At 48.4% G+C, this 11,445-nt stretch overlaps 1 long non-coding RNA gene across 2 annotated transcripts in view; it reads right to left on the minus strand.

Annotated features, from left to right (window-relative positions):
* Positions 1-8,397, minus strand: part of LOC112544967 (uncharacterized) — a 71,112-nt gene extending 62,715 nt beyond the window's left edge. For both annotated transcript variants that reach the window (XR_012905530.1, XR_012905529.1), the window contains exon 1: positions 7,453-8,397. This is a non-coding gene — a long non-coding RNA (uncharacterized LOC112544967). The remainder of the gene's footprint in view (positions 1-7,452) is intronic.
* Between the last annotated feature and the right edge of the window lie 3,048 nt (positions 8,398-11,445).

Consider the following 11,445-nt stretch of genomic DNA (forward strand, 5'->3'; position numbering starts at 1 on the left):
CTACCCTGAGGTACCTGTTCCTATGGAATCCGAGGATCTTGGATTTCTGTGGGTATCCAGAGATCAGGGAGTGGGTAATATTGGGGGACACCGTGAAGGACCTCGGAGGTTGGGGTGCATGTGTTATCAGCCCTGCCAATTGACATAGGCCAGATGAAAGTGTGTGACTGACAGGTTGGTTGTGTTAGGGAGCTAACACCCAGTGGGCTCAGGCAAGATCGGCACATGGAAAGAAGGTTAACCTGTGGAACTCCTGGCCAGAGGGTGTTGTGAAGACCAGGACTTTAAGAGGGTTCAAACAAGAGCTAGATAGATTCATGGAGGTTAGGTGCATCAATGGCTGTTGGTCAGGATGGTGTCCTTAGTCTCTGTTAGTCAAAGGCTGGGAATGGGTGACAGAAGAGGGATCACTTGATAGTTCCCTGTTCTGTTCACTTCCTCTGGTGCACCTGGCATTGGCCACTGTGGGCAGACAGGACACTGGGCCAGATGGACCTTTGGTCTGACCCCGTCTGGCTGTTCTTACGTTCTTATGTCATGTGACTCAGACCCTTGGGTGCTCTGAGAAGTGTCACATAACCCAGTGCTTTCAGAGTCCTTTCTGGGCACACAAAATGAGGTGTGCAGTCGTAAGGGCAGTTCAATGTTGCTTGGTCTACTCCTGCTCTCAGCATGAATGAAGATTGCCAGGAGTTAGCTGGCGCTGCTCCGATACATCAGTGTGAATGGAAGGGTGCCAGCGGGCCTAGCAAATTGGTGACGGGGGAAATCGTTCCAGCTAAACTTAAAAAAAAAAAAAAACTCCCGACGTTCCAGACCTGTGGTAACTTTTTATGCGGAATGTTCTGAATGGAACATCGGAGACTTGTTCTCAGGTTACTCTCTGCAGAGAGAGGTGGCTTCATATTCCCCTGTCTTTTAGTGTGTTTTTAAGCAAAGTTTGCACATTTAAATCAGCCAGACTAACAACCTGCAATGACCAATTTGTCAACTTTAGCTGCTCTTCCAGGTCAGAAATGATTGAAGAAAAATGTGTTGGCCTTTCCCAACTGTTTGCCAAACACAGCATGCAAACAATTTCAGTGCCAATTGCACTCCTGGGGATACGTCCTAACCTGGGCTCTTGGTCCCCGAAGTCACATGAAGTGGTTTTTGCCCACTGAATTGCAGAAACTTTGATACCCAGACGGAAGGAAGGTGCAGGATTTTCAAGATGGCTGAGTGACACTATGCATGCCAGACACTGTGGTTATTTGTAAAACGGGCTTAAAAAGGGGGTGGCATTTTCAACTCTTTATGATTGAAGAGCACTGAGTTTCAAGGGGAGCCAGGCTCCTAAATCACTTGGAACTTTGTTACTACAGGAATTTTAAAAGGGACTTGTCTCTCGCCGCTCTCCCAGTACTTGTTCTGGAAGAGAAGCTATTCTTTCCTCCCCAGGACAGATAAACTCCAGGATATCTGAATTTATTTTCTACTCCAAATCCATAAATTGTATATGAATTCCCTTGACCCGCAAATCTAATTCTAGGAGAGCTATAACTGCTCCATAAGGCATCAGAGCATGCTGATCTTCAAACAGACCCATGGACCACCTCATTGTAAGGAACAGCCAGTCTCTATCACCCAACTAGTTTTTAATCAAAACCAAAACGTTGCCCTCTCCCCTATGGCTATTTATATTCCTTAATAGTTTTTTATGAAGGGTTTTATCTAAAGCTTTCTGATACTCTATGCAAATGGCGCCCCGGGGTCACCGTTATCTACTAGTTTATTAACTTCTCTAAAGAACCCAAAGTTTAGAAGGGCAAGGTTGGTTTCCTGAGTAGATGTTAAGGGAAGAGGGGGATAGGAGAGAGCACAGGAAAGCCATGTCAGGGAGGTTTAGAGGGACAAGAGGAAGAAGAGAAATTAAAAAAGCAATGCCCTGCATTTCTCCCCGCAGTCCAGACTTTAGGGCAAGATACCATCCCAGATCATGGTGAGTGAGATAGATAGAAAGGAAGAATGGTCCAGCGATTAGAGCACTAGCCTGGATTCAAGTCATAGCTTTGCCACAGACTTTCTACATGGCCTTGGGCATATCACTTAGCCTCTTTGTACCTCCACTCCCCATCTGTACAATGGGATAACAGCCCCAATCTGCTTCCTAGAGATGGGTGAGGATAAATACTGATACTATGGCAATGGTGGTCATGAAAAGTCTAAAGATAGTCCACCATTGTTGAGATGGGGTTGGTGTTTGTATGCGGCTGGATGCGGTGGAGTAAGTGAAAGTAAGCGGTGACCTGAGACTGTTCTTATTCCATCTCCCAGGGAATCAGAGAGCTGCTTCTATCGTAGCTGCATGTTTCTCAGCGGGATGCAGCTGCTGGGACTTTCAACATCTGGCATGGCAGGCTGCTGTTATAAATGGTGCAATGGAACCTGCCCAGAAGATCACCACATGCAACAAAACCAGAGGCTGAGGTGAGACTTTAAAAATACTTGTGGCCAGACAGCTGATGACGGGAGGTGGCTCAGAATCAGAACTGACTTCACTCCACCCACTAAAATTACTTCCAAAGAAGTGAAAAAAAATCTGTTCTGGACTCTCTTGCAGACAGACGTCTTCCCTTGTTTGGCAACAGCCTCATTTGGCCAGCGGAGTGAGATTGTCACATAGCGATCATTGAAAAAAAAAGTGATTTCCATCCCATGGCAGCTCCAGCAAAAGGAGTGACCGCAGTGCATCATGGGAGAAGAAGGAGTGACTGCGGTGCATCATGGGAGATGTAGTCTGTCTGGGAATTTATCCGCATACAGAAAGATGGAGCATGATGGGATTAAAATTAAAATGAAAAGATCGAAAGTGATCTTTTCATTTGCCAAATTGCAGTTTAAACCAAACCCCATTTTCAGAGCAGAAGAAGTTTTTGGTGGATGTTTTTCAGCCAGCTGTCTTGCTGGAAGGAAGAGCCGTCCTCGGACAACTGATGATGATATGACCCATGGCCTTGAAGATCGGAGCAGTGACCTTGATAAGAGTCCCGTTGGAAACATTGGATCAGACCCTGAAGAACTGACTAGCGGCTGCACTGCCAGCCAGCTGTAGCTACCTCAGGCCATTGGGTTTCATTCCAATGGGACTGCAGCCGTGTCAACAGGGGACACCCAACGGAGGATCTCCAGGGTGTAACGCAAGAATCGCTACAATGAGAACTAAGAATGACTCACCACATCAGTCACCAATATGTATCCTCCACGGAGTGGGAAGAGAGGAGGGGACATGTGACCCCTCGCTGTTACAAAGGTGTGGACCATCATTACAGATGGTTTGCAGATGATACCAAGCTGGGAGGGGTTGCAAGTGCTGGGGCGGAGAAGGTCATAATTCAAAATGATCTAAACAAATTGGAGAAATGGTCTGAGGTAAAAAGGATGAAGTTTCATAAGGACAAATGCAAAGTGCTCCACTTAGGAAGGAACAATCCATTTCATACATACTGAATGGGACATGACTGTCTAGGAAGGAATAGATCTAGGGGTCAGAGTGGACCACAAGCTAAATATGAGTCAACAGTGTGACACTGTTGCAAAAAAAAGCCAACATGATTCTGGGCTGCATTAACAGGAGTATTGTGAGCAAGACACGAGAAGTCATTCTTCCGCTCTACTCTGCACTGGTTAGGCCTCAGTTGGAGAATTGTGTCCAGTTTTGGGCACTACATTTCAAGAAAGATGTGGAGAAATTGGAGAAGGTCCAGAGAAGAGCAACAAAAATGATGAAAGGTCTAGAAAACATGAGCTATGAGGCAAGGCTGAAGGAATTTGGCTTGTTTAGTTTGGAAAAGAGAAGACTGAGAGGGGACATGATAGGGATTTTCAGGTATCTAAAAGGGGGTTACAAACAGGGGGGAGAAAAATTATTTTTCTTAACCTCTGAGGACAGGACAAGAAGCAACGGGCTTGAATTGCAGCAAGGAAGGTTTAGGTTGGACATTAGGAAAAACTTCCTGTCAGGTTGATTAAACACTGGAATAAATTGCCTAACGAGGGTGTGGAATCTCCGTCACTGGAGATATTTAACAGCAGGTTGGACAGGCACCTATCAGGGATGATCTAGATGGCGCTTGGTCTTGATGTGAGGGCAGGGGACTGGACTTGATGATCTCTCGCGGTCTCTTCCAGTTCTAGAGTTCTGTGATTCTATGACTCTACAGCTAATGGCTATGGATGGATAACCACCTACAAGCCATCCGGTGATAGTTACCTGTGTGAAAACATCATCTGCGCAGTAGCTTGGATGACTCTGGAAACTGAGATAGACCCCCTGCCTTCACGTTCAGGTCAATCCAGCTCCACGTGGTGAGAACCAGAGATGGGTGGGAAAGGCCTCTTCCCTGGCATCAGGACACTGTTTTCTTTGCATGGTTTTGGATTTCTGTCAGATAGCTAAATGTGGTCAGTGTAAATGAACATTTTTCACTAAAAATGTCCTTTTGATGGAAAAAGCCGTTTTCTGCCAGAAAAATATTTTGAGAGAACATTTTCAGCAAACTCACGGAAAGCCCAAACTCGTGATCCGCTGACAACTGGCCTCGGAGAAATGAGTTCATTGCCTCGGTCGGGTTCTTCAGAAGGGAAGCTTCCCGAGGGACCATCCCCACTGCAGTTAGCACTGCTGCTGGCCTTTGAAGGGAGAAGCCATGCGCTGGATGAGATGGTTTTGGTGTTACACCTACACACTTTAGAAGGGGCGTCATCCTTCAGGGTGCTCAGCGGATTGCCTTTCAGAGCCACTAAAATTCCCATTAGTATCCAAAACAGCTTACCAGAGTTAATCCGATGATTTAAAAATCACTTAGGCTGTCAACTTGATGTTCTGTGCCGTTCTTCACAATCTAAGCCCCGTGGCAACGCATGCTCCCCGCAGAAATGACAGCTGACCCTTAGTTGCGAATGTCATTGCATTTATAGTGGGGCATGAATCGTTTTCTGCTTTGTATTGCTTTTGTCATTCATTAAAAGGATTTTGGCAACGCTTTGGTGAGCTGCAGAAAGAGCAGCGATGGATTTTACGTGTGCTGCAGAAAGCAAAGGCCAGGCTACTCAAAGTCCTCCGCAGCGGTCTTCATTTCCCAAGCCTCATGAGAATATGTTCTCCTGGGCCATTGTGCGTTACAAGTACTTGTGCTGTGGAGTACGGCTAGGGACATAAGCTGGAGTGAAGGGCTACAGAGGGATAGGTTTCATGGACGGACAATTTCTGAAGGAAACGCTTTCATTCCTGTTTGGGAAAAATGCTAATGGGGCTTGAAGCATCCGTCCCTACTGTGGAGCGAGGCAATGGGAGGGGAAAAAAGTTTGTTGTCTTTCCTGGGGGGGGTCGTTCGGCTGTTTCCAGGATCCATCTGCTTTGCAGAACCCGACCCTATTCGGAAAGAACATCTGGGAATCTATCCGCTCATGACGCTTCCAAAGCCGATGGCACTCTCTGAGGTTCACAGGCCCGGGCATTTTCTGCAAGTGTTTAGACAGATGGTTGGCTACTGTGTGGGGCATCTTTGGGGAATGTATTTCTGTACTCCACATCGTAAGGTGCAGGACAGCTCTTTCCTGCTGCGTCTCTCAACAGTGTTTGCTTTTGCTGTCTGAAATTCAGGCTCAGGTTTTATTTAGCCGCAATGCTGTGCACCGCAAGGCTTTGAAAAGGGATCAAATCCCGTCTCCCTTCGTATCGCCATCCAAAATAGAGAATGAGCCAAATCCTGACGGGTTTTCCTTACCACAGTGAGTACGCCTTGAGTGACAGCCACGAACAGAGCTCAGGTTTAGGCTACGGAACAGCAGCTGGCTTCCACCCAGTTTTTGTTTCTTTCACAGAGTCCAGTCCCTCTTGGTGCACAGTTTAATCAGCCTTCTCTGAGAGGAGGTTTGGACCGGCTGACCATGCAGGACAACCTGAATGCCACGCTGGGAAAAGGTGAATATTAACTTTGCAACCATATGTGGTTTTATGGAAGATATTTCTCGCTTCTGGGTTTCCAGAGCCCCGGTCTGATTTGTGTCTGGGCTGTCAGGGAAATTCAGGAAATGTCTCATGGGCTTACCAGGTGCCTTAGGTGATGTCCATGCACCACACTACCTGTGAAGCTTGGTCTGTGGAGGTCTGAGTTTGTTCATGTAGTTTTTCCAGACCTGTGCTTGGGCAGTCCACCTTGCGTTACCATCCCAGCTGTCCCAACTGCGTTACGCGGCCACACAGCTAGACACAGACCCCAACGTGGGAACGTCTGCTTGTAGCCCAGGGTTCCTCGTGCCCTCGTCAGCTGGAACCTCTCTAGGGCTTGGATCACAGTGGGCTGTGGGAGAACTTGTCTGCCCATCCCACAGGAGTTGACGGGAAGTGGGTTTTAGCCAGCTCACGCATCCATTTTTGAGTCTGCAGGCGCAAAGGTGGATCCTGACCCAGGGGAAGAACGTCTCCTGCTTGCGTTACCAGTCCTATTTCAGGAATCAGGCAGAGCGTCTGTGAGACGCTGGTGGCCATTTTGGTGTTGGTATTTACCGGCTGAAGGCTCCGCTGGAGCCACCTGTGACCCCTCCTGTGTGGCACAGGCCTGTTGCCATAGCTACACATATGTAGACTGGCTATTCTGGAGCAGGGCCACATGCATAGACTGGCGGGATCACATTGCCCGCGGGACCTGGGATGATCAGCATGGCTTCTGAACTTTTTCAGAAAGAAGCAGAAAGGCCCAGAGATTTGTGCTCCGCCTGCCCCGATCCCTCACCAGCACACGCCTGAGGGTGGCCATACCCATCCAGATGTGGGCTGCTAGTCATCTGGCTACCCCCAGACTGCTACAGGTGTGTGGCTAACTAGTTTGGAGTTGGCAAGTCAACCGCGTGGGCTGTTGTGGGAGGGGTGATCAGGACTGGGCTGTACCTACAACTGGCGGGCGTTACAAGTGTTCTGGAGAGAGCCGGCTTCCCAAATTGAACCCGGGCTGCCGACCGAATCCGCCAGCCTATTGTTTGCTCCTGAAACAATTCATGGCTTATTAGTTTGGCCTCCTGCTGGTCACTCTGGGAATTAGCTCAGCCCAGCGCCGGAGCGCCCTTTTCCAGCTGGTATCTCGCCCGCTGTTACAAGGCGGTGGAGAACGGACAACAGGTATCAGGACCTGCGTCCCTCCCAGACCGCAGAGCCCTTCCCTCAGGATACTGCCCTGCCGCAGGGCCCCCACACTCCAGGGTCCTTGCCTTCAGGGAAGCCCCATGACACCGTGACTCACTGATCCACTGCCAGTCATTATCTAGCCCTTGCCTCAGTCTGAAATGCTGCTCACCATAGGCAAGGGGGTGTGGATCTATCCTGGCTGCCTCCCTGCAGTCCTAGTACCTCTGTGAGCCCCTGTCACTGGGCCTCAGCCTGGGGTTCCTCAGGCCAGAGCTCCCTTGCCTCACCCTGCCTCGCTCCAGTACTGCTCTGTCCGTGGTACCTCACTAGGAGGCAGCCAGATCCCTTTCCCTCCAGAGCTGGAGCGAGTGTGTGTTCCTCTGCTCCAGGAGCCCTTCTTATAAGGGCCTAGCTGGGCCCTGATTGGCTGTCGCTAGCTGCACTCTAATTGGCTCCCAGAACAATCCTCTCCCAGGACTGTTGTTAACCCTTTTTATCCTGGAGCAGGGTGACCGTCCCGCTACAGCTCCCCACAAGCACACAGATATGTAAACCACAAAGGACACGATGCTATCATTCCACAGGCCCTGGTCCACTGCGGAGGCAGATTCATGGACACTATGGGATGCCGAGGCAGGATGCATGATGCCAGCATGTTCAGAGCTTGGGATTTTACCTTCCTGGACCAGCTGGGACATTAGGAGTCATGGTCCCCACTGATGCTGTAGGGGATCCTGCTTCATGGTTTGTGAAACTGTCCCCTGATTTCAGAGGATCTGGCCCAAGAAGGCTCAGCGACACCCCCGGCCGCTGAAGGATGGTGATCGACTGTGCAGGAGACAGGTTGAAAGCACGTTGGTGCTACCTCCAGCCCTGTGGATGCCAAGGGCTTTGCTGCTGCGCTCCAGCCAAGGTCTGCAGAGTCAAAACAAGGGAGCCTTTTCTCCAGGAGTGAGCTCAAGCCATTGCTGGATTGCTGAGCCAGACAACGCACCTGAATTACTGGAGAGGGCTACACATGCAGAATGGAAATCAGAATTGCTTTGTGCACCTCCCATAATGGGTTTACACGGTCCCAAACAGGAGGGGGAGTGAAGCCGTATCTGTAATGGTGCTCTTTTTTGGTGTGGGGCACCTCAGGTAGTTTTTAATGAACTTCTATTGCATTATGAGTTTTATAAGCACTTTAACATCTCTCTACAGGTAGGGTGTCGCTCACTGAACTGAAATGAATGGAGATTTCTTAATGCGTGCGGGTTTCTCTGAGAACATTTACCGTATATTCCGGCGTACAAGACAACTTTTGATGTTAAAAAACGTCCCCCAAAAATCGGAGGTCGTCTTGTACGCTGGGTATACATCCCAGGCGCGCCTGGGATGCCCCGCCGCCGGCTTCCCCCGAGGCTTTGCAAAGCTGCTGTAGCTTTGCTCCTGGTGCCTCTGGTCTGCTGGGGACCGTCTCCAGCAGACCAGGGACACCGGGAGCAAAGGAGGCGGAGGGGCGCTGGGGTATAAGATGAAACCCTATCTTTTAATTAAAAAATTAGGGGGTCGTCTTATACGCCCAGTCGCCCTATACGCCGGAAAATACAGTAGTTCATTTTTTTAAAAACGGAGTGAGACTGCCTGGGTCCCTGCACACATTGTTTGTGGGGAACTATGATGATGTTCCACCTCATTCCAGACCATAAAAATGGCAAACAAAGCCTTTTCTGCCCCGTCAGCACTTCCTTGGAAGGATGAATTTAAACACAAAGAGCCAGTGCACGCAATGGAACAGCGGCCACCTATGCATGTACCACAAAGTAACTAAACAGAGTTCAAAATCAGCGAACAATGTCTGTTTCCAGATTAGGCAGCTGTCCACTGGTTCGTTTGTACCCCAGAGTTCATTAATGACTGCACATTATTAACGATTATTTTTAAAAAGACAAACCTCCAACGAGGGTCTCTTACATGATTTCCACCAAACACAGTTCCTTGGATGTCTCGGTTGGTCATTCACGATGCTCCTTCCATGCGATGGAGATTTTATGCCCGAGCCAGACGCAATAACTGGTTTACTTTGAAGCTAAAGCTTAGTCATTAAATGGCAGGACAGAGTTGAGGGCGAAGACACAGTCTAAAAGATGGAGCAGGATTCTGCTCTATTTCCTGTGTCGGAAACAGGACAATGCGGACATGGAGATCCAACATCCACATGATTTCCAGAATGAAACCCCTCATTAGGAGGACAAAGCGTTCAAATGTACTTGATAAGTTAATTAATCAAGGCCTGGCCCTGTTACCCCAAAATGAACGTGGCTACAGACGAGCCTCTGGAAACCCTAATGAACTCACTTCACTTTTTTGCAGGCGTCTTATCTCAGTGCTTTTCATCACTCCAAAAGCATACGTGTTTGAAATACGGCACATGGCACAGCTGAACGTGGCCCTAACTTATGTAATTCCAATGAGCACTGCAAACAAGCTAACCATTCATCGTCAGAGGAAACAAACACGGGGGGGGGGGGAAAGTGTGAGTTTTGTTGGATCAGTAAGGAGTGCAAGACAGCTAATTAGGAGCAGATGCTTCGACTTCCCGAGTGTTTACATGAGGAGAACAAATTGCATGTTGGCAGCAAAAGTGCGGTCTGTAAAAATGGCTTTCCAGCCTCATTATGCAACTCGTTTTCATGATATTCCTAATTGACATCTCCAGCATAAATTGTGACCCGATCTACCCACCACAAAGCAAAACCATGCTGCTTGGCTTATGTACTGCTTCTGGTTTATGTCACCTGGCAGATCTGTGACCCCCTTCCATTTTCTGTTGAGGATTAGATGCCCATGAACCATATTTTTTATGCTTTTTTTTTTTTAATCCACGCAGAGTCACGTTCATGTAGGATCTCACAGAATCAGCACGAGGAAGAGCCATTGTTCGGCTCTGATTCCTAAGAAAAGGAACAAGTTTGCTAGTAAACAAGTTTTTTCTCTCTTTTCTTGTTTCCACTAGCAAAGAGGAAACACACGGGGTGATTAACACCTGACTATCATGCACAGGAGTAATGTTTTCAAGGTACGAGAACACATCTTCCGCCCCCTGGTTCCCTTTCAAATCCAGTCTCTTTAAAAGATAATGCAGAGGAAAGCATTTAGGGCTCTGCTTGTGTAAATCCCACACAACACACACAACAGAGAGATCTGCCTGTCCCTTCAGATTGTGGTGCGGACGCACAAACCTATCTTGGCTGCTCTTGCGGAATCTCCTGCAACTCAGCATAACGCTTCTCTCGGCCGCCTGGTAGACCATGCTGACTGATCTGGAAACCCAGGCCTCTGCCTGTAGTAGCCAGAATTTATGTTGGTGAGTTAAGCTACTGTGGCTTAAAACTGGCCTTCCTCAGCAAAGGCGTCAGAGCTTGAGACAGAGGTGCCTGACGGCTGTAGTGCACTGATTGCTTCTCGTTGGGGGACTCCTGCAGGATGTGTCATAAGAGCGCATGGCTGCCCACCCTCATCGGAGATTCACAGATAAATAGACCACCAGGCTATAGATCGTCTGGTCTGAGATCGGCACAAGACCTTACATTTCATCTAGTTACCCCTGCCCTGGCTAGAGATGTGAACGGGTAATTGGTTAACCCAGTAAGCATCACCTTTGACAAGTGTGGTCTGCATTCCTTGTTTCTAAGTGTATAACTTTGCATTTTGCTGTATTAAAATGCATTTTATCGGACTCAACCCAGCTGACCAGGTGATCCCGTTTGAGCTGTAGAACTGCCCTGCAGTCCTCCTTAATTACCGCTCCTCCAGTCTGTGTGTCATCGGCAAATTTCCTCAGCCGTAATTTTATATATTTACTTCCAGACCACTAATGGCAATATTGACTAGAATTGGGCCTATTACCAAGCCCCGCAGCACCCCACTATAAGCACCGCTGCTCAATGAGGATTCCCCAGTGACAACGAATTACAGGTTGACCTCTAATCTGGCACACTGGTGTCAAGCAGCCTCCGTGGTCCGGCATGATTTGAGTTAGCCAGATGTCCACTTAGCATGGGCGTGGCCAAGTTTCCTGTAGTCCCATAAACTTTGTTGACAGTCCCCAGTCTTGGATCTCAGTGTTCTGTGCTGTTATTTAGCTCTAATTTACCCCTCCATGTCTTCTAAGAGCCCAGCAATCAGTGGAAGTGTTGATCATGTTGCTAGACAATATTGATTTCTTTGGCAGGGTGCACCCACATGAGACTTTTCTAACAGGTGATTTTTTTTCATTAGGGACTTTTGATGTTTCT

This window comes from Pelodiscus sinensis, chromosome 8 (genome assembly GCF_049634645.1).
Source record: "Pelodiscus sinensis isolate JC-2024 chromosome 8, ASM4963464v1, whole genome shotgun sequence".
Classification (NCBI taxonomy): Eukaryota; Metazoa; Chordata; order Testudines; family Trionychidae; genus Pelodiscus; species Pelodiscus sinensis.